Here is a 20,912-nt window from a genome sequence, read left to right on the forward strand (position 1 = left end):
CCCACACCTCCTCCCTCACCCCCATCCCAGGCCCCAAGATGACTTTCCACATCAAGCAGATGTTCACCTGCACATCTGCCAGTGTGGTATACTGCATTCGCTGTACCTGTTGTGGCCTCCTCTACGTTGGGGAAACCAAGCGTAGGCTTGGGGACCGCTTTGCAGAACACCTACGCTCAGGTCGCCATTAACAACTGCACCTCCCAGTTGCGAACCATTTCAACTCCCCCTCGCATTCCTTAGACAGCGTGTCCATCCTGGGCCTCCTGCAGGTGCCACAAGGATGCCACCCGAAGGTTGCAGGAACAGCAACTCGTATTCCTCTTGGGAACCCTGCAGCCCAATGATACCAATGTGGATTTCACCGGCTTCAAATCTCCCCTCCCCCCACTGCATCCCAAAGCCAGCCCAGCTCGTCCCTGCCTGCCTGACCTGTTCTTCCTTTCACCTATCCCCCCCTCCCACCTCAAGCCGCACGTCCATTTTCTACCTACTGACCTCATCCCACGGCCTTGACCCGTCCGTCCTCCCCAGACTGACCTATCCCCTCCCACCTTCCCATCTAAACTTGCCTCTGCAGGCTCCGTCCCCATCCCTTTAACTTGTCTGTCTCCTCTCCACCTATCTTCTCCTCTATCCATCTTCGATCAGCCTCCCCTCTCTCCCTGTTTATTTCAGTACCCTCTCCCTGTCCCCCTTTTCTGATGAAGGGTCTAGGCCCGACAGGCCAGCTTTTTTGCTCCTAAGATGCTGCTTGGTATACAGTGTTCATCCAGCTCAACACTTTGTTATCATGAAATGTAAGCTGTTTGTGGGAGTATTGAACTGCATTAAAATGCAATTGCACAACGTGTGACTCAACTAACGTAATATTTCACAATATTTTCAGAATTATTTAAATCAGTGTATAGATTTATATATTTTGCGCTTAATATCAGTATAAAAGCAGTTGCTTTATCTTTTTGAAATATCATAGAGTGTAACATGCTTTATCTTTCTTTCATCATACCACTCCACATACACTCATAAAGTCACTATTCTTATCGTTATGTAATTTGGGTTATGTAAAATGTGTCTTCTGTTGGACTGATTGCATTTTTAATGCTAATTATTCTTTTGGAACAGTGCTTTTCTTGATTCTGACAGGTATTTGAATTAATTTTTTTACTTAAAAAGCAAAATATTTTGCATACATCTGATTTCTATAAATATACATTGGATTTCAGTTTAATATGGAAGTGAATGAAACTTACTTAGCTGTCTTAAATTACAGAATGACACAGAATGGGTCCAGTCACGTTGTGCTGGCTCTGTGCTGGAGTTATCCATTCAGTTTTACTCCCCAGCTCTTTCAGCACAGCTGTGTCTTATTTTTCTTTTCATGTGTGCATCCAGTTTTCTTTCAAATGTTAATATCGAATCTGCTTCCACCACTTTTACAGCAGTGTATTTCAAAGCACAATTCACTGTGCTTGAAATTTTTCAGAATCATAGAACAATACAGCATAGAAGTGTTGAGTTGGCATTAGTTTTTCATTGAAGGGCTATCTAATTAATGCCACTGCTCCACTTTTTTTTACCATGTTTTACCTGTTTTACCTCCATGTATTTATCCAATTCCCTTTGCAAGCTGCTGCGGAATATTTTTCCATTTTGTTATAAAGTTTTGCATTCCAAATCTTAAACCAGGCCTTTTTAAAGAAAGAAATCCACATGGCATTGTAGTTCTTTAGCCAATTAATCAACTTAACTGTGCGCCGTCTGATTATTGATCGTTAATTGGCAACAGTTCTTTATGTCGCCATAAAATTGGGCAGCCAGCACTGTGTTTGAAATCAACTGGATAAAGTGAGTTAGAAAATTGAATTAAGTTTTTTCTAATGTTGTTGATCTATTATGCAGTTCAGCTTTCTTTGATTTTGATTTCCTTGCAGTCATCATCATCAGAAATTTGTCTGTTCCGTTCTGCAGTAGAACCTGTATTTGTAATTTTAGAGTTGGACAACAAAAGAAAGTGACAAATTCAGCACTTCATTTGCAATAACTATTCCTTTTTTTAACTGTAAATATATTCACTTGCTTTTATGAAAAGACACTACTCAGAAGATCTAGATCTGTAATGAGCTCGATAAAATGAGCATGCTTTCAGAGGACTGAAATAATAGAATAATTTTCAATAAGAATTGAAATTAAAAAAGAATTGAAATTGAAAAATTGATAATTGTGTGGTATCTCATTGGTACTAATAATCAAACAGAGGTATGCCTCCTATCGCTGAAGCTAGCCTTTTTTTTCCTGAACACTTCTCAATACATCTTGTATGATAATAGAGCAGCATGATGGAAATTTGCATTGACTCTTGAAGATGCTTGTTACTCCCATTCTCCCATTTCCCCGTTTTTTACAACATATGCATGCATTTTTTGTTCAAGTATTTATTGAATTACCTCTTTAAAGGCTATAGCTGAATCCATATATTACCCTATTAGACAGTACAGTCCAAATCCAAACTACTGAATGCATGAAGGAGGTTTTCCTCATTTTATCTTTAAATCTTTGGCTAACTACCCAAAATCTGTGCTTTCAACTATCAATCCTTCATTCAGCCATTAGTTTCCATCTTTTTACAGACCCAAAGCTCTTTGTAATTTTGAAAACTTCCGTCAAACTTCCTCGTGGCCATTTTTTATTGCAAAGAGAAAAACTCCAGCTTCTCCAATCTATCCTCAGATCAAATTTTTGAAACTTAGTAACATCCTGGTATATCTCTCCTATATCTTTTCCAAAGTCGTCCTGCCATTGTTTGAATGTGGGGTCTGGAAATGGATGCAATACTTCTTTGGTGTTTTTTCCCAAACTCTCTCTATTCCCTTATCTGTTGAAGCAGATTTTCTTTGAAAATCTTAATTTTTGGAGTTGTCCCCAGCAGCAACAAGGACATACTGTATGAAGTCTGACATTTGCCCCATTAACTTGACAGAAACAGATCCCCCTGTGCAGTATAACATTACAAAAGTGACTATACTTCAAAAAGTGTGTAATTGTTGGCAAGGCCTTATCTGTTTTCTTTAATGGCTGTTGTTTAAAGTGCATTTTCTTCCTCTCTTCTCCCATCTGATCTATATTACAACATACAGTTCAATTTTGAAAACTATCTTTCACCGCTTTGTTCATCAAGCTAAACATTTGGTGTTTCCCTGTTGTTGTCCACATTTGTAGTCTTAGTTGCTAGAGATCTTCTGGAATATCTTTCTATTTGAGGGATTCCTAAAGTGTGGTCTCTAGGAACATTGTGATATTTTCAGAGATATTTTAAGTTTCTGTCAATATTTACAAATAATCTCAGAGTATGTGTGTCCTTTTAGGGAATCTCCTTTAAAAAATTTTGAAAGTCACTGTTTGAATAGGGAAATTTTCACTGCCTCAATTTTTCTTAGATTGGCAACAGGTCAGAAGTTAATGTGAATAGGAACACTCCCTATTTGCATGTTGAATATGCTGTTATTCCATACATTGAATCATTGACAACTGTTGGTAATTAAAAACCCAAAACATACTGCCCCACATTGCATGCTCATATGCCTAATCTTGTTTCACATTTATCACTCATATTATTGATAACTTATATTAAATTTTTTGAGTGCTTTAATATTGTGGTGTGCTTCTGTGTTATCTTTCATTTTAATTGATCTTTCTTTACCACCTCCAATGACAATGCTGCAGCCACTTATACTTTATTATTTTACTCTGTCACAGAACAATTTCCAAACATAACACAAAGTTGAAAGGTTGAGACATTGTGGTAAAACTGAACATTCAGTGGGAAAGTTTCGCCATGACATTTTGAATGCTAAAATTCTAGTGACAAGGGTTAGATTGCTTTAAGGCAGGTGTGATAAGAACCTGCCCCATCGTAGGACTTCAAACACCTACAAAAACAAGGATTGGCACGTAGGAATGCTGACAACCTTCAAGTTAACCTCCAAGGTGTACATAATGTTGACTTGGAAATAGTTTTGTCATTTTTTCACCGTTGGATTTTTCTGGAGCTCCCTTTCCCTAACGTTGCTGTAGGTGTACCCACCCTAAGTAGCCTGCAGAGGTTTAATAATGCAATTTATCATATCTACTGCAGTTAAGGGTAGGAAATAAATGTTGACCTTGCCAGCATGCTCAACACCCAGCTGCAGAAATGTGTGAAGAAAGTGACTAAGAGCATAAAGTTTTGGACCCCTTGCAAGACAGATTTTGATTGAGGTATACATCATATTACTTAGCCTCACAGCAGGAATATGATGCAATATCTTTAATCTGGGAGAATTTGGACTCAGGTTCCAATAATCCTGAGAGAATTATTCACACCCACTGTCATAACAAAATTTTAATGTAACTGAATAACAAAATGGAGCCAAGATAACAAAGTGTGAAGCTGGAGGAACACAGGCCAAGCAGCATCTCAGGAGCACAAAAGCTGATGTTTCGGGCCTAGACCCTTCATCAGAGAGGATGTGCTCCTGAGATGCTGCTTGGCCTGCTGTGTTCATCCAGCTTCACACTTTGTTATCTTGGATTCTCCAGCATCTGCAGTTCCCATTACCTCTGAACAAAATCAAGCCAACTTGGCGAGCAAGTCAACAACCTCATGTTTTTAAAAAAAAGCCATGGCTTGGGGACAAGCCCTACACATACACAGGATCTGTTCAGATGAGGAGGAATGTGGCGGACGCCTTACAGGAACAGGATACAATGCTGAATTGGTTGATCGGCAGTTCTGACATGCTGCAGCAGAAAAACTAATTACCTCCTCAGAAGACAGACGCAGGATACGACCAATAGGATACATTTTGTTGGCCAGTACTCCTCAAATGTGGAAAAACTATGACATGTTCTTCGCAGCCTTCAGTACATTATTGATGACAATGAGCATCTCGCCAAGGTCTTCCCTACACCTCCAATTCTCGCCTTTGAACAACCATCAGACCTTAATCAGACCATTGCTTGCAGCAAACTACCCAGTCTTTAGGACCGCATCGACCACAACACCACAGATCTCTGACATGGTAACCTCTGCGAGACATGTCAGATCATCAACATGGACAGTATCATCACACATTGGGAACACCACCCACCATGCCGTCTGACGGCACATACTCATCACTTGGCCGACATTGCCTATCTCATACATTGAGGGATTGAAGGCAGGGCAAGGATGCCCTGAGGCATGGTATATTGACAAGAACATGCAGACGTTACGACAACGGCTGAATGGACGCTGCATAGCAATCGCCAGGCAAGGATGCCCCCCAAAGTGGGGTAACACTTTAGCAATCAAGGACATTCAGCCCTGGATCTTCAGGTAAACATCCTCCAGGGTGGACTTCGGGATATGCAACAACGCAGAGTCGCCGAGCAGAGGCTGGTAGCCAAGTTCAATGTCTATGAGGACGGTGTCAACCAGGATCTTGGGTTCATGTCGCACTACAGTTGACCCCGCCACACTACACACTCACTCTCACACACTGAGACACACGTGTGCACGCTCTCTGATACTCGTGCCCTCTCAGACCCGCTCGCACGCATGCACACACTCAAATGCTCAGTCTCAAGCTCTCTGTCTCTGTCTCTGTCTCTCTCTTGCACACGCACACACACCTACATCTATGGAGCGATTTTGCATTTGCAGATTTGTAACTGCGCACACATTCTAGGACAAACACACAATTTGTAGACAGTCAATGTAGCATTTTATAAATTCTTATTTTGGAAGTAAAACCCTTATGACTTCATTAAAACACAGACTCTAGACAAGGCCTCACACCTAAAATGCATTGTTTGATCTGAGGTGTCACCTCTGGTATAATGGCGAAATCTTTTGTTATCTTGGGGCAGTGACTTGAAAAAAATTCTGGGATTTGCTTATTAGTCAATCGAATTCTACATCTCCTTTCTAACTGATTAAAGATTTAACAGCCTCAGTTTTGTTGAATACATGTGCCTCAGTCCTATGACCCTTTTATCTTTTGTTTATGAATTCTTTGGCTGTTTGCACCCCTCTCTCTAATGCCTGAAGTAGGAGCTAGACTCAAAGCTTGTGTTTTCAAATAAACCTCTTGGACTATAACCTGATGTCGTGTGATTTTTTTTTAACCTTGTCCACCCCAGTCCAGCATTGGCACTTCCGCATTGTAAGACTGAAAGCTAAACATTAGCTGGCAATTGTATAGATACTTCTGTTCAGCTGTCATGCAAATAAGCTTGATTAGTCATTTTATGGGCCAACTGCACATTCCTGTCATCGAAGTTCAGTTAAGACCCCCTGGCTTCTGCAGTATTTGAGAGTGTATATTATATAATTGTCTGGTCCCTGGAGCAATAGGAGAACTGTGAAATGCCAAAATTCACAAGTGTTTTTCCTGTTCAGTCTTTAAAGCCATATTTGCATTCAGTGAATACTGTTGCTGATTTTTGGTTATTATTTTGAAAAATATGGAAATTTTATGTAAAACTATTCCTAATAAAACAAGTGATGAAATAGCAACATGTTACAAGCAATGCTCCCTCTAATTTGCGTAGCTTTGACATCAGTACCCCGATTAAGGCATTGACTTCCAGGTCCATGTATTGCTTGGGCCTTGGAGGTTTGCACAGCTGTTAAGAAAATTGGAAGAAACACTGATCAGATGATCTTGTCCTGTGTTTTAATATACTGATAACTTTACCTTTACTGTGGTCTTTGCAACAAAAATGGAAGATGAATTAATAAACTTGTATCCCCAGTTTATAGTAAACATTTTAATTTTAACAGCAACTGTTTGTTGTGTAATGAAACATTGCATTCAGTACAACATCACTGTAATCCATTCAAGTATCTGCCATTACTTATTCACACCACGAATAGAAAATTAGCGTGCTGTAGTCATTCTTATGTTTTCAGTGGGAAAGTTGAGTATGATCTAATGTACCCTTAAGATTGAATTTGTTCTGTATCTGAATTGGAAAGTAGGCTATTGGATAATGTGGGGATTTGTTGCCCTGGCATCTTCATAAATTCGTAAGCATTATTTATATTTGTAGATAACATGTTTTTGTCTCCTTTCTTTACCCCAGTCTGGTTTGCTTTTGGGTCACAATTAACATGTATTGAAATGCTTCCCAGTCTAGGTAGTAAAAGGTAGGTGGTATAGAATAAAACCAGCATGATACCTGATTGTTACCATGGTGCCAGACTTGGCACAGGAAGTACCAGCTTTTTGCACTGCATCTATTAATTTATACCAGAAAAAAAACCTACACAATAAATCAAACTAAGTCTGCAAAGAATTGTTTGACCACAGGATTAAGACCAAACATCTGTTACTTTGAACAAAGAGTACAACTTAATTAGCAGTTTTTCCCCACTCAAATATAAAAATTTACGCACAAATTGCTCCTGTATTCTTCCACAGGTGATTATTTTCTCAACATATTACAAGTATGTATTCTGATACAGAGCTGGTGATTATTTTTAAAAGCAGTACTGTACAATAGTTTGATCCAAGTGCAGTAGCAAGTGTTAAAGTTTTCAGCAGTTTGCCACATAGCTATGTTGTGATCCTATCAGTGTAACATCACCAGTGCTGCTGTACTGATTCATTTTAGCCACTTTCTGAAGTTTCCAGCATGACAGATGTCGGTCTTCACCCACTTTGATTTTTTCCACGTGATATCAGGGACTGGCTGAAGGCAATGGATACTGCAACAGTGAACTAGGCAATGCCTCTGAAAATGTATCCTCCAGAATTAACCATGCTCTTAGCCAAACTAGTCTACAACTGCTACAACGTTCTACATGGTCACTACCACCTGACAATGTGGCTGACCATGTGGAAAATTAACCAGGTTAGGTCCTGTCCATAAAAAGCAAGACAAATCCAATGCAGTCAGTTACCATCTTACCAACCTAATCTTGATAATCAACAAACTGATCAAAGGGGTTATCAACAATGCCATCAAGTGGTACTTGGCAAGGAGTATCAGAGATAATGGGAACTGCAGATGCTGGAGAATCCAAGATAATAAAATGTGAGGCTGGATGAACACAGCAGGCAAAGCAGCATCTCAGGAGCACAAAAGCTGACGTTTCGGGCCTAGACCCTTCATCAGAGAGGGGGATGGGGTGAGGGTTCTGGAATAAATAGGGAGAGAGGGGGAGGCGGACCGAAGATGGAGAGAAAAGAAGATAGGTGGAGAGAGTATGGTGGGGAGGTAGGGAGGAGATAGGTCAGTCCAGGGAAGACGGACAGGTCAAGGAGGTGGGATGATGTTAGTAGGTAGATGGGGGTGCGGCTTGGGGTGGGAGGAAGGGATGGGTGAGAAGAAGAACAGGTTGGGGGGCAGAGACAGGTTGGACTGGTTTTGGGATGCAGTGGGTGGAGGGGAAGAGCTGGGCTGGTTGTGTGGTGCAGTGGGGGGAGGGGATGAACTGGGCTGGTTTAGGGATGCGGTGGGGGAAGGGGAAATTTTGAAACTGGTGAAGTCCACATTGATACCATTTGGCTGCAGGGTTCCCAGGCGGAATATGAGTTGCTGTTCCTGCAACCTTCGGGTGGCATCATTGTGGCACTGCAGGAGGCCGATGATGGACATGTCATCTAAAGAATGGGAGGGGGAGTGGAAATGGTTTGCGACTGGGAGGTGCAGTTGTTTATTGCGAACCGAGCGGAGGTGTTCTGCAAAGCGGTCCCCAAGCCTCCGCTTGGTTTCCCCAATGTAGAGGAAGCCGCACCGGGTACAGTGGATGCAGTATACCACATTGGCAGATGTGCAGGTGAACCTCTGCTTAATGTGGAATGTCATCTTGGGGCCTGGGATAGGGGTGAGGGAAGAGGTGTGGGGGCAAGTGTAGCATTTCCTGCGGTTGCAGGGGAAGGTGCCGGGTGTGGTGGGATTGGAGGGCAGTGTGGAGCGAACAAGGGAGTCATGAAGAGAGTGGTCTCTCTGGAAAGCAGACAGGGGTGGGGATGGAAAAATGTCTTGGGTGGTGGGGTCGGATTGTAGATGGCGGAAGTGTCGGAGGATGATGCGTTGTATCTGCAGGTTGGTGGGGTGGTGTGAGAGAACGAGGGGGATCCTCTTTGGGCGGTTGTGGCGGGGGCGGGGTGTGAGGGATGTGTTGCGGGAAATATGGGAGACGCGGTCAAGGGCGTTCTCGATCACTGTGGGGGGAAAGTTGCGGTCCTTGAAGAACTTGGTCATCTGGGATGTGCGGGAGTGGAATGTCTTATCGTGGGAGGCGATGCGGCAGAGGCGGAGGAATTGGGAATAGGGGATGGAATTTTTGCAGGAGGGTGGGTGGGAGGAGGTATATTCTAGGTAGCTGTGGGAGTCGGTGGGCTTGAAATGGACATCAGTTACAAGCTGGTTGCCTGAGATTGAGACTGAGAGGTCCAGGAAGGTGAGGGATGTGCTGGAGATGGCCCAGGTGAACTGAAGGTTGGGGTGGAAGGTGTTGGTGAAGTGGATGAACTGTTCGAGCTCCTCTGGGGAGCAAGAGGCGGCGCCGATACAGTCATCAATGTACCGGAGGAAGAGGTGGGGTTTGGGGCCTGTGTAGGTACGGAAGATGGACTGTTCCACGTAACCTACAAAGAGGCAGGCATAGCTGGGGCCCATGCGTGTGCCCATGGCCACCCCCTTAGTCTGTAGGAAGAGGGAGGAGTCAAAAAAGAAGTTGTTGAGGGTGAGGACGAGTTTGGCTAGGCGGATGAAGGTGTCGGTGGAGGGGGACTGGTCGGGCCTGGGGGACAGGAAGAAGCGGAGGGCCTTGAGGCCATCTGCATGCGGAATGCAGGTGTATAGGGACTGGACGTCCATGGTGAAAATGAGGTGTTGGGGGACAGGGAATTGGAAGTCCTGGAGGAGGTGGAGGGTGTGGGTGGTGTCACAGACGTAGTAGGGAGTTCCTGGACCAAAGGGGAGAAAATGGAGTCCAGATAGGTGGAGATGAGTTCGGTGGGGCAGGAGCAGGCTGAGACGATGGGTCGACCAGGGCAGGCAGGTTTGTGGATTTTGGGAAGGAGATAGAAATGGGCCATGCGGGGTTGGGGAACACCTCCTCCAGGACTTCCAATTCCCTGGCCCCCAAAACCTCATCTTCACCATGGACGTCCAGTCCCTATACACCTGCATTCCGCATGCAGATGGCCTCAAGGCCCTCCGCACCTTCCTGTCCCGCAGGCCCGACCAGTCCCCCTCCACCGACACTCTCATCCACCTAGCTGAACTCGTCCTCACACTCAACAACTTCTCTTTTGACTCCTCCCGCTTCCTACAGACTAAGGGGTGGCCATGGGCACCTGCATGGGCCCCAGCTATGCCTGCCTCTTTGTAGGTTACGTGGAACAGTCCCTCTTCCGCACCTACACAGGCCCCAAACCCCACCTCTTCCTCCGGTACATTGATGACTGTATCGGCGCCACCTCTTGCTCCCCAGAGGAGCTCGAACAGTTCATCCACTTCACCAACACCTTCCACCCCAACCTTCAGCTCACCTGGGCCATCTCCAGCACATCCCTCACCTTCCTGGACCTCTCAGTCTCAATCTCAGGCAACCAGCTTGTAACTGATGTCCATTTCAAGCCCACCGACTCCCACAGCTACCTAGAATACACCTCCTCCCACCCACCCTCCTGCAAAAATTCCATTCCCAATTCCTCCGCCTCCGCCGCATCTGCTCCCACGATAAGACATTCCACTCCCACACATCCCAGATGACCAAGTTCTTCAAGGACCGCAACTTTCCCCCCACAGTGATCGAGAACGCCCTTGACCGCGTCTCCCATATTTCCCGCAACACATCCCTCACACCCCGCCCCCGCCACAACCGCCCAAAGAGGATCCCCCTCGTTCTCTCACACCACCCCACCAACCTGCGGATACAACGCATCATCCTCTGACACTTCCGCCATCTACAATCCGACCCCACCACCCAAGACATTTTTCCATCCCCACCCCTGTCTGCTTTCCAGAGAGACCACTCTCTTCATGACTCCCTTGTTCGCTCCACACTGCCCTCCAATCCCACCACACCCGGCACCTTCCCCTGCAACCGCAGGAAATGCTACACTTGCCCCCACACCTCCTCCCTCACCCCTATCTCAGGCCCCAAGATGACATTCCACATTGGCAGATGTGCAGGTGAACCTCTGCTTAATGTGGTATACTGCATCCACTGTACCCGGTGTGGCTACCTCTACATTGGGGAAACCAAGTGGAGGCTTGGGGACCGCTTTGCAGAACACCTCCGCTCGGTTCGCAACAAACAACTGCACCTCCCAGTCGCAAACCATTTCCACTCCCCCTCCCATTCTTCAGATGACATGTCCATCATGGGCCTCCTGCAGTGCCACAACGATGCCACCCGCAGGTTGCAGGAACAGCAACTCATATTCCGCCTGGGAACCCTGCAGCCTAATGGTATCAATGTGGACTTCACCAGTTTCAAAATCTCCCCTTCACCCGCCGCATCCCTAAACCAGCCCAGTTCGTCCCCTCCCCCCACTGCACCACACAACCAGCCCAACTCTTCCCCTCCACCCACTGCATCCCAAAACCAGTCCAACTTGTCTCTGCCCCCCTACCCTGTTCTTCCTCTCACCCATCCTTGCCGCACCCCCATCTACCTACTAACCTCATCCCACCTCCTTGACCTGCCCGTCTTCCCTGGACTGACCTATCCCCTCCCTACCTCCCCACCTATACTCTCTCCACCTATCTTCTTTTCTCTCCATCTTCGGTCCGCCTCCCCCTCTCTCCCTATTTATTCCAGAACCCTCTCCCCATCCCCCTCTCTGATGAAGGGTCTAGGCCCGAAACGTCAGCTTTTGTGCTCCTGAGATGCTGCTTGGCCTGCTCTGTTCATCCAGCCACACGTTTTATTATCTTGGCAAGGAGTAACCTGCTTTACTGAAGCTCAGTTTGTGTTTCATTGGGCCATCTTGGCTTCTGGCCTCATTACAGCCACTATGACCTGGACTAAAGAGGTAACAGAATGATAGCCTTGTGATCCAAGTAACATTTGACCAAACATGGTATCAAAGAACCTTAACAGAACTGGAATCAATGGGAATTGGGGAGAAAACTCTCTTGTCGTCGTCATGCCCAGCACAAGGGAAGTGTTGTTGGTTGTTGGCAATCAATTAACTCCCCTCCAGGACAATATGACACACATTCCCCCATGGTAGTGTCATTGAACCAACCATTTTCAGCTGTTTCATAAATGACCTTCCCTCCACCATAAAGGCCAGAGATGACAGTACACTCAGATACAGAATTATTCCATGTCTGTGTACAGCAAGACCTGCACAAAATCCAGTCTTAGGCTGATAAGTGGCAAATAATATTTGCACCACAGAAGTGCCAGAACATGTCCATCTCCTATGAGAGAATTTAGTCATTGCTGTCTAACATTCAGTGACATTCCCAATTTTGAATTTACCACTACCAAAGTAGCATTTAGGGGGAGGCAATGTCCTAGTGGTGGTATTGCTGGACGAGTAATCTGGAGACTCGGACGATGTTCTGGCAACCTGTGTTCAAATCACACCATGGCAGATGGTGGAATTTGTATTGAACAAAAATCAGGAGTTAAAAATTTTGATGATGACCATAAAGTTAGTGACGATTGTAAAAACCCATCTGTTTCATTAATGTTCCATAAGAGAGAGAACTACTGTACTTACTTGATCTGGCTGACATGTGATTCTAGATCCTTGATGATTGGCTCTTAACTGCCCTGCCAATTAGCCCGGCAATCCATTCAATTGTATCAATGGGTAGAAAGAAAAAGTAGGAAATAAACCATGTGGACCACTGGCTTTGACGAAGGTAAACAAACGTTATCCGTAAACTGAGCCCTGTTGACCCTGCAAAGGCTTCTTTACTAATATCTGGGGCTAGTGCTTGAAACATTGAGTGTGGTAAGGACACTGAATACACTTTCGTTATGAGACTTCAATATCTAGGACGAAGTGTGGCCCAGCATTATCACTATTGATCAAGCTGGTTGAGTCTTTGAGCGTACTGCTTTTAAATTGGAAATGCAGCAGGAGGTAAGGGAACCAATAAAACGAAAAACCATAGATGATCTCATCCTCACCAGTCTGTTTCTGCACCTAAAAAATATCAATAAGAGTGATTGTGCACAGTCCTTGTGGTGATGAATTCCCATCTTCATGTTGAGAGTACCATTCATCATGTTGTGTTGCACTGTCACTGTGGTAAAAGAGAGAGACTTCTAACAGATGCAACAACTTAAGACCAGCATCCATGAATTTCTGTGGGCTGTCAGGCACAGCCAAATTGTACTGCAGCATATTCTTCACTGTACTATTACCATCAAGGCAGGGGATCAACCCCTGATTTGATGAAGAATGCAGGTGAAATGCTAGAAACAGTACTAAAAATGAAGTGTAAACCTGGTGAAGCTACCATTCACGACTACTTACATGCTAAACAGCATAAACAGCAAGTGATAGGCAAAATTAAGCAATTCAACAATGGATTTAAGTTCTTCACTATCTTGTCGTGAATGGTGGTGGGCAATTGACAACTTATTAGAAGTGGAGGCTCCATAAACATCCCAATTCTCAAAATCTGAAAGCTCCAGCAACACATCTGTGCCAAAGCATTTGCAAAAAAAAACTTTAGTTAGAAAGATAGATAATTGGCCTTGACCTCCTTCAGAGATCCCTGGCATCATAGATGCTACTTTTCACCCAGTTCTACTCACTCCATGTAAAAAGAAGATATGGTTGGAAGCACTAGATACTACAAAGGCTCTCAGCCATGATAGCATTTCAACAATATTCTAGATAGCACATGCCTTGCCCCAAGCATGAGCTAAGCTGTTCCAATATAGCTACGACATTAGAATCTTTCTAACCATGTGGAAGATTGCTTAGGTATGTCTTGTGCATACAAAGTAGAACAGATCCAAACCAGTTGATGATTACCTGGTCCAGTCTATTCTCACTTGTCTGTGAAGTGTTAGAAAGTGTCATCAACAGTGCTATTAAGCAACACTTAGTTAGCAAGAACCTGCTCACTGACACCTAGTTGGCCTGCCATGGATTCGTTTCAGCCTTCAAAACAAGGACAAAATTGCTGCATTCTGGAGGGTGGGGTCAGGACATCTCGACAAGAGTTCCTCAAGGTAGTATGCTGGGCCCATTACCGACCTTCCCTCTGCCATAAGGTCAGAAGTGGTATGATCACTGTTCAGTGCCATTTTCTATGACTCAGTCCCGAAGCAGTTCAGAACCAAATGCAGCAAGAGCTGGGCACTATCCAGGCTTCTGCTGACAGATGGCAAATAACGTAGTTCAATGGGATTCTGTGGTTCATTTATTACATGAAATGGGATGACATGGTGATTCAGTGGTTAACAAGGCTGCCTCACAGCACCGGGGACCTAGGTTCAATTCCAGCCTTGGGCAACTGCCTGTGTGGGGTTTGCATGTTTGTGGATTTCCTCCTGGTGCTTACATTTCCTTCCACTATCCAAAGATGTACAAGTTAGGTGGATTGGCCGTGCCACATTGTCTATAATATTCAGGGATGCGCAGGCTAGGTAGATTAGCTAGGGGAAATGTAGATTTACTGGGATGGGATGCTCTTTGGAGGGTTGGAGTGGACTTGATGGGCAGAATGGCCTGCTTCCATGTTGTAGGGATTCGAGAGTCATCACACCAGTGCTAGGTTATGACAGTTGCCAACAAGAGAGAATGTAATCAACGCTTTGGGCATTCAATGGTGTTGCCGTAACTGAATACCAGCATCACCAATCTAGGGGTTACCATTGACCAGAAAATGAATTGTCATATCAACATCACGGCTACAAGATCAGATCAAAAGCTGGAATCCTGCAACAAGTGACTCACCACCTGACTTCTTAAAGTCTACTCACTATCTACAAGGCACAAGTCAGGAGTTTGGAATTTTCTCCACTTGCCTGGATGACTTTGGTGCCAACAGGCTTCAAGAATCATCCAGGAAAAAGCAGCCCGTTTAATTGGCATCACATCCACAAATATCCACCCCTTCAGACTGATGCTTAGTGACATCATCTACAAGATGCACTGCAGAAATTCACCAAAAGTCCTTAGACACCAAGAGCAACAGATAGATGGGACCACCAGCACCTGCAAGCTCCCCAGCAGGCCACTTACCATATCGACTCAGAAGTATATCACCATTCCTTCAGAGTTGCTGGGTCAAAATCCTGGAACACCTTCCCTAACGACGTAGAAGGTGTATCTATAGCAAATATGTTGCTGTGGTTCAAGAAGGCAGCTCACTGCCATGTTTTGAAGAGCAACAAGGGATGGGCAATAAACCACCTACACTTAAGAAGTTAAACGTGATCTTGTGTAAAGCTTTATTGGCACCTTTACCCAAACTTCAACATTCACTCCATTTGGCTTTTTATACCATCCACAAGATGCACTTCAGTGACAGACCGAGTTTCTTTCAGCAGCACCTTCCAATCCCACAACCTCTAGCACCTAGAAGTACAAGAGCAGAAAATTCACGAGAACATCACCAGCATGTTCTCCTTCAAGCTCCACTCAGTTGTGACTTGGACCTGTGTTACAGTTCTTTCAAAATTGCAAGGTCAAAATCCTGGAGCTCCCTTCCCGACAGCACTGTGGGTGTAGTTCAAAAAGACAGGTCATCACCATGTTCTCCTGGGCAATTAGGAATGGCAATAAATGTTGGCCGTATCAATGATACGCATTTCTCACAAATGAATAGAAAAAAAAATTCTTTTTCAGTGGCCAAAATAAATAACAATAATGTTACAAACGTCATCCTCATAGCCATGGTAAAAGCACAGGGCCAGAGATAGTTTAATGTATCTATAGATTTGTGTAACATCTATGCTTTGAATGTAACAGTGTTAGCTGTATTTTGTTGCTCCTCATTATAACCAAGGCTTGTGTGCACTGAATATGGTACTGTTTTGGCACAATATCACCAGCACCCTCTATTGCACATGCAACGACAAGAGCACCTAGAACAGAAACAAGGTGATCCACATCATCAGTGATATCATTTTTGTTAGAATTTGTGCAGTCACAGACTTTTTATTTGAGGTGCCCCATGTTTGTGGTTGCTGTCAGCCGCTGCTGCTGCCATTCTGTCCAGACCCAGTGTTTTTACACATTCTGGTTTCCTGCTAGATTGTTCTTATCATTTGCTGCCATTCTGATACCCAGCCCAAACACAAGTATGTGACTCCCACCTACGATGCATTCCCAAATGTCGGAAAGCACCAATGAAATTCATCCAGTATTAGTTTATGATCGTTATTGGGTGTGGCTGCAGCTTTTTATTAATACTAACTACATAACATTTGGTTGGGTCAGGAATTGTTTGATAACTTCATTTTAGGATGAAACTGCTGTAGGTTGATTAATTTACTGCAATCTAAATTGTTGAATAGCTATGAATAAGTAGTTATCAATAGCATTATATTTACTGTTAGTATTTAGATATGTAGGCTGCTTATTTTATTGTTTTGCATTAAAAATGACGAAGACATTTGAATAGATGAACTGTAAAAGCAACTGAGGAGAAGCTTGGTGTTGCATTTGAAATTATTTGGCAAAGTGTTTAGGAACATTGGGTTGGGTGTGTCATGGTCTTAGGTATAGAAACAACAGATGATAGGCCAAGGTGTAAGAGAAGTGGAAGAAAAATGTTCCATGAACACTGAATGTATAACTGATCAATGTGATGAGAGGCTGCATTGGGACAAATGGCAGCTCTGAGTTAACAGTGACAGGATGCTTGAGTATAGGCCAGAGAAGCTCCTGTCTGTCTAAGTATTGAGAGGAAGACAAAGGGATGAGACTTTCCTACCCAGGACAGCAGTGATAGTGACATGGAGTATTGAAGTAGGGGATGGGGCCTGAGAGCAGGTTAGGAAAAATGGAATGGCTCATCAAAGTGATGAGTAAGTATGTAGGGAAAATGTTCAGGGATGTTCCTAGTGTATGGGGATGGTGTGATATTAAAGTGAGGGATGAAGTATAATTGATTGAAATTTCAACAAAAATGCATTTCATGAGCTTTGACTAGGACGGTGAAGAATCTATTATACCTGTACTTCATTTCTTGTATAACTTATTTTCCATCGGAAATGAGCTGATCCCTAACATGAGGTAGCCTTGAGTCCCAACGCACTATTCCATGCAGTGATAAAAATTATTTTGAATCTTTAGACTAACTTAAAATTGTTTAAACGATTTATTAGATGTAGGTCTGCATGGTTGATCTCATGGGGGTGGGGGCTTGCCTGCAGTGTTGAACATTAAAAAAAATGCTTGAGGTAGCTGAGTAAACAGGCAGTGAATTTAAGCAGCACTTGTCTGAATTATAAGCCTGACATATGTTGAATAAGATACTTAGCAAGTAAAGAACAAAGTCATTTCAAGTTTGATAGCACCTCTTGTGACCTCTGGATGCTCCAATTTTTTTTGTATCTATATGGTTATGGGGTAAATATTAGTTGAGCCACTGGAAAACCTCACTGCTGCTCCTTAAATGGTGCTATATCAATGGACACATCAGAAGACAGATGGAGTCTTCTGAAGATATTTCGTGTGGCAGTGCAGCAGTGCCTCAATATTGCCATAAAGCATCAGCCGGCGTGTACCACTTGTGATTTCCTGTGACGTCTCTGTTTAGACTTCTTCCAATGTATGTATTTTCCACAATGTCAAGAATATCCTCAATCTTTTTCTGATAACCTGGATGAAGTATTGTAACTGAATGGAAGTATTGATGTGGTGCCAACAAAGTAGAAATTGGAATCCTTTGGATTATATAAAGAAAAAGACTGAAGTAAGAAATTTCATAGTGTTGAGATACTGGATGTCAAGAAATGTTTGTGTTATGGAAATATGAATGACAAAAAGAACATAGAGCTTGCTGAAATGCAATCAGATATTAAAGAAATGTGATTTAAGTGACCTGATGTAACGTTTTGTATTGCTCAGAAAAGACAATTTATTGCGTGCGTCAGATCAATTGACAAAAATTAACAAAGGAAAGGGAAACAACATCTACATATTGTGCAATAGTTGTTTTCCCTTTTTTGAGAGTTGTCCTAATGAATACAAGACAGAAAAAGAAATTGAGCTTCATTTCAGTAATACTAAATTCTCTGTGACCAAATGACTATTTACAGCCTATTTTATTATTTGTTTAGGTTGATCATTGGTCATCATCTGTAAAATGTACCCGATTGATGTTTGGCATTGGATTGAGGAGAAGAAAATGAAACTAGTTGTACTTTGATTTAATCAATGTTATGTAAGTATTTTTTGTTGCTTTATTTCCTTTCAGAATTGTCATTGGCTCAGTTTTTAAATATGATTTGTGGAGACTGCAAGTTCAGCTGTGTTCAAGAGAAAAACAGTGCCGAGAAATGTTTAATCGTTATACACTGTTGATGAGCAAATTTGATTTTTTTAAATTATTTCATCAATTGCTACCTAGACTTGAACCATCAAATTCAAATAACTAAATAAAACTTTGTAATTATTGTGAGTTTTCAGGAGTGAATACATAATTTTAAGCACAGTATTGTCATTCAGATTTGATTAAAGTATAACAATGAATGTCATAAACTTGCCCACTGAGGCTACAGATATTATTAAAAGTGCCTAACAATGCAGTTTGCATTTTATCTTTCAGAAGCTAACTTCTGTTGGCTTTTTCAATGAAGTAACATTCTCATTGTTATAGACCTATTGCTAAAAAGAGAAGCAGTTTAATGAGCTGAGTCAATAATGTCAGATAATAAATTATTCCTACAGTAGTTTTGTTTCATATGATTAAACAACCCCAGCCTGAAATTGTGCTTTGAATACTTGCCAGACTCAATTTGAGTCTCATGGTTCAGGTGGCATTCATCAGCAATTCTAATCTCATTCTTTTGGCTTGTGCTATCTTGCCAGTCCTAAAATAAAATATTATAGTTTTAATGAAATAAAATCAAAATAATGCATAATTTAGCTAAAGCGACATTTAAGGTTCTTGCAAGGATTTGTAACTTGGCTTGTGAATGAGATTGTTGCCTTGCTTGCTGAGCTGACTGGTTATCGTACAGACATTTTGTAACCATGTTAGGCAACATCATCAGTGCGGCCTCCAGTGAAGCTTAATTGGAGGCCGCACTGATGGTATTACCTAGCATGGTGATACGATAGTCAGCCAGGTCAGTGAGCAAGCCCACAACCTAAAGTGATGTTAGCCACTGCAAAATACATAGAGGCAACATCAAGTGAAATACTTTTAAGGTTGGAGCAAACCCAAGAATTAGTTGAGAATTAATAGGCTATGTTTTGGTTCTAACATGTTGTAGAAACAAAAATAAATTGATACAGATCTGAAATGAGAATAGGAATTTCTGGAAATGCACAGTTGGTCCAAAAGTTACCCTTAGAAACAATAACCTGCTTCTCTCTTTTAAACTTTGATTACCTCACCTTGTATCACCAGCATTCTTGTTGTTTATAAATCACTTCCTTCAGTTGGATTAGCGTTGTTAGATGTCATAACAAACACAATGATTTGTAATGGTAAAACAACAACCCTTTAGAGATACTGCAAATTCTGATCTGGTTGTGCACAGTGTATTTTATTTCCTGAATATTTATAGAAAGCCCCCTTAGCAAAGAAATTCTGAACAATTGTAAATCACTTGTCCTAATCATATCCAATGAGAAGTAAGTGTAGTTTATGTAAATCATAAATACTTCTGCAAGTACTCCACAGTTTTGTTTGCAATTGAGGTCAAATATATAAGTTTGCAACTATATTGTTCTCTTCTTGGGTGATGTTGTGGAGTACTTTAAAACCAGTTAATTAGTTGTATCACTCTTTTTAAAAGCAAATGATTTGTTTTTTAAGACTATCCAGCAGTGGTAAGCAGCTCCAAAAGATTGCTGTGGCTAATTTTCACACAGCATGGACTCTTGAAGAACTATTGACAAGGGCAACTGGTACTCCATCTCTTGTAAACTCCCCTTCAAGCCACACACAATCCATAATTGCCTTCAGAAGGTTTTTTATTAGTCATTCATGGCATGTGGACATTGCTGGGTGGGCAGCATTTGTTGCCCAGAGGACAGTTAAGAGTCAACAATATTGTGGGTCTGGAGTCACACATAGGCCAAACCAAGGAAGGATAGTAGTTTCCTTCCCAGAGGGCATTAGTGAACCAGATGCGTTTATCTGACAATTGCCAATGAATCATGGTCATCATTAGATTCTAATTTCCAGATGTTTTAAGTTGAATTCACTTTCCACCACCTGCTGTGGAAGGATTCAAACCCAGATCCCCAGAACATTACCTGGGTCTCTGGATTAACAGTCCAACGGTAATATTATTAGGCCATCACCTCCCCACTGCGCTGAGCTGTTTGCTTGAACTTCTTTTGGCCATGAGGATTAAGTACACCCACAGTGGTGTTAGGAGAAGAGTTCCATGATTTTGACCCAGCAGTGATGGCAATAAAATTCCAAGTCAGGACAGCCTGTGGTTTGGAGGAATCTGCAGATGGTGGAGTTCCTATGCATCTGTTGCTCTTTTCCTTTTAGGTGGCAGAGGTCATGGGTTCCAAAGGTACTGTCAGAGGTGCCTTGGTGAGTTGCCGTAGTGCATTTTGAGTTGCACAACTGCTTCTACTAGCGTAATGAAATTTAAACAAAAAGTCCTGGAAAGGCGCAGCAGGTCTATCTGGATCTGACAGAGGAAGCTGGAAGAATGGCCTGCTCTGGTGAAGGGTTCAATTGAAACACTCATATCAGATGACTATTGATCTGCTTTACATGTCCAACATTTTGATTTTCATTTCAAATGA

At 42.8% G+C, this 20,912-nt stretch overlaps 1 protein-coding gene across 6 annotated transcripts in view; it reads left to right on the forward strand.

Annotated features, from left to right (window-relative positions):
- Positions 1-20,912, forward strand: part of dagla (diacylglycerol lipase, alpha) — a 319,027-nt gene that overhangs the window by 79,419 nt on the left and 218,696 nt on the right. For all 6 annotated transcript variants that reach the window (XR_007249020.2, XM_048545917.2, XM_048545916.2 and 3 more), the window contains one exon: positions 18,254-18,357. The gene's annotated coding sequence lies outside the window, so the exon portion shown is untranslated. The remainder of the gene's footprint in view (positions 1-18,253; positions 18,358-20,912) is intronic.

The sequence above is a fragment of the Stegostoma tigrinum genome, chromosome 17 (assembly GCF_030684315.1).
Source record: "Stegostoma tigrinum isolate sSteTig4 chromosome 17, sSteTig4.hap1, whole genome shotgun sequence".
Lineage (NCBI taxonomy): Eukaryota > Metazoa > Chordata > Chondrichthyes > Orectolobiformes > Stegostomatidae > Stegostoma > Stegostoma tigrinum.